Source organism: Myotis brandtii, unplaced genomic scaffold (assembly GCF_000412655.1).
Source record: "Myotis brandtii unplaced genomic scaffold, ASM41265v1 scaffold404, whole genome shotgun sequence".
Lineage (NCBI taxonomy): Eukaryota > Metazoa > Chordata > Mammalia > Chiroptera > Vespertilionidae > Myotis > Myotis brandtii.
Genome location: NW_005365520.1, coordinates 218,483 through 221,907, shown reverse-complemented (window position 1 = coordinate 221,907; position 3,425 = coordinate 218,483).

Sequence of the window (3,425 nt, the reverse complement as noted above, 5' to 3'; positions counted from 1 at the left end):
TGAAAAAAAGAGAGAGAGAAAAGATTCACAATGTTACTCATTTAATTACAGTATATAGTTGACAATTCTGAGCTCTTCTCCATTTGTAAAGATGTTGATAGAGAATATAGTCTCCCAGAAGGCAGAACCTGGAGAAATGTGCCCGTAGAGGGATAATATATACTTCCCTTATCTCCTTCCTAATTTTTACAAACTTGGGACCAAACTTTGTCAAACAGTGGGGCAAGGATGGTGACAGAACTACAGGCTCACATACTAAGAAGCAAACACTTGATGCCTAAAATAGATATCCATGAAAAAGAATTACTCACAGTTCACCAGTAACCATTCCAAATTCATGGTTTTAACATATTAGTCAATAGTGATAACATATGTTCTCTTCAAATAGCTTTTCAAAGTCTGCTGTAGTTTTCCCAGTGTTCATAGGCAAGTTAAAACTTACTGATAAGTTTAAACAAAAAGAACCCATAGAAGAGAACTGAGTGGGTTTACATTGCTGAAGAAGCTTTGTGACAACAAATGAAGTGATAGGAACAATTGTTAAGTGAAATAAGGACTCAAGATTAGATACTAGTATTGTATCTATGTTAAATTTCCTGAATTTGGTCACTGTGTTGTGGCTATGTAAGAGAATGCCTTTGTTCTTTAGAAATACACACCAAAGTATTTAGGAAAAGAGGGGTGAAAGAAAGAGAATGATAAAGCAACCTTGGCAAAATGTTAATAGGTGAATCTGGGTGAAGGATACAAAGGAATTTCTTGTACTATTATGTTTTAAATATGTTTGTATTGATTTTAGAGAGAGAAGATGGGAGGAGAGAGAGAGAAACAACTATGTGAGAGAGAAACAACATTCACCTGCCTCCTGCATTCCCCCTACCGGGGATCAAACCTGCAACCCAGGCATGTGCCCTGACCATCGACCTCTTGGTGCATGGATGACACTCAACCAACTGAGTCACACTGGCCGGGGCTCCTGAAACTATTTTTATGATCTTCTATTAATTACCTTGAAATTATTTCAAAATAAAACATTTACAAACACTGAATGAAGTAATTTTAGGTTAATATACTTAACACTATACTTGTAGACATTCAGTTTTCTCCAAGGATTGATTTAACACCAAGAGATCTCTTTTAAAAGATGCATCCTATAGTTAAGTCTTTTTAAATTGTAAGGCCACCTTTAGAAGAAAAGGAATTATTGAAATAATCCATGTTTGTCTCATAACTGACGATTTTTCCAACCATAGGTCATCACTTACATTTGATTATTTGTTTATGTTAATATCAAGTCACTCCTTTGGTATTTTATATTTCTGAATCAGTACACTATTTATATTTGTCTAGAAGAGATTTCTATTACCTTACTTCTTTTGTGTCACACCCAGCAATCGACAGATAGCTGAGCCGAATCTTAGGAAACAGCAATGCAGCTTTAACAAACAGAGTAAATGCTTATAAAAAAACAATCAGAGGAGATTACCTGAACTGTTAGTCTCACAAGACAGAATCCTAGAACACTCAAGTTTCTCATCCTACAGAAAGAATTTCCAGGTTAGGTTACAAAACTATAATTAATCACAACAAAATCATTTTCAAAATCCTGTTTTTAAAACATTCCCTGAAGTAAAAAAGCCATAAAAGGACTAAATAAGGAATGAAAAGAAAGGGGAAATTGCAAAAGTAATTTATTAAATGAAGAAACATAAACAACATTTATTAGAATCAATGGCTGCAGAGAAGCAGCCTATAAAACTCACATTCACAATTTACTGGCTGAGAAGTACTGACACATTCACACATAACATTAGCACTAATTTTCCAAGGTGGTTTCCAAGGAAATGCAGCATTTTCCCATTTACAAGGCTGAAAAGATTAAACCCACATTCAGTTAAAGTGGAGCAGGATCTCAAGCACTCAAGTTGTAAATTACCAAAAGAGACTATCATGTCCCTTATGAAAGATGATAAGATACAAAAATGATACTCATCTGCCATCAAAAACAATTTCTCAGGTTGCAGTGGGCCTTTTCACTCCAAGAACTGTGTGAGAATTTTTGTAAGTAACTAATGGTAAGAGATGGGCAAGGGCTGAGTTTTCTCCAAAAGTAAAGGCAATTTACACTTGCCCTTCCATAAGGCCAAATGCCAACATATTTACTAGAGACACTCATGTGGATGATGTTGTTTCTTTTCTAACAGTAAAAAAACAATAATAACCTGTTTATGGATTTGAATAACTATAATAAAACTCCTTCAATATACATGGCACTTTAAAAATATTTTCAAATCATTTTCACATCTATAACTAATTTGATCTTTTCAACAACCTTGTGAGGTAGGCTGGGCAAGTATATCATCCAAATTTGGTAGATAAGGAAATTGAGGCATAAAGCAGTTGCAGGGCTTAACAGGGAGATGCCAATCTCTAAACTGCACTGTCTCCAGTAATGAAGAAAGTCTAAATATGTTTGAAGATCTTATTTCAATATGTTTTGGGGAAATACTTCACTTCTAACCAGCGAAATCATAATTCAATTGGAGCAGCTGTCATGACAAGTTGTGGCATATAATTAATTAGACAAAGCATTGAGAGTTTTTAAAATTGGAATTCTAACTGAAAACCACATTTTAACTCTCAACATGTGAGGGAATTTGCTGGTTTGTTTGTTTTAGGTCAACCTAGATCTGCAGTATGAACTATAATTTTACCATTTCAGTTCACCATGACAAATTTTCACCATACAGAAAAAAAATTAGTGGTTTCTCTCCCCCAAAATGAATGGACACACGTGGCCCCAAAGCAAGGGTATCTGTATATAAGGCTTAAAGATGACAAATTGTCCAATTTAGTTACCAAACCTCTTTGTCCTTATATAAGTGGCTTATAATTGGGCTTTGGGAATCTGACAGGCCATCACTGTTAGTTTGATTTGAGGTCACTCAAAATGCTTACCTATTTTCTACATTGAAATGATTTAAAATGTATTTGAAGACAAGCTTCCAAACCAAGGCTGGGAAGTACCAGTCTTTCCATCCCTGTCTAATTATGACAACTATTCCTGCTCAAACTAACCATTTTTAACTTGTCCCCTCACAGTCTGGCCATTAGAATCTGGATGGGTCAGAAAGTTCAGCCAAGTATTTAGACTGTCAACCCTGATTGACCTATAATGTCCAGCCTACTTAATGACAGGCCACCTGCTTCTAGGTATTTCATTATCAAGGTTCTTATGGTGGGCATTAAATCCAGGCATTTTCCCAAGACAACTAAGGATATCCTACACAATCCTTTTATGAAGCAAATAGGATTCAGAAATTATACTGAAGATCGGAGAGTATAGAACAGCCGTGGGCAAACTACGGCCCGCGGGCCGGATCCGGCCCGTTTGAAAAGAAAAAAACTAAAAAAAAAAAAAGACC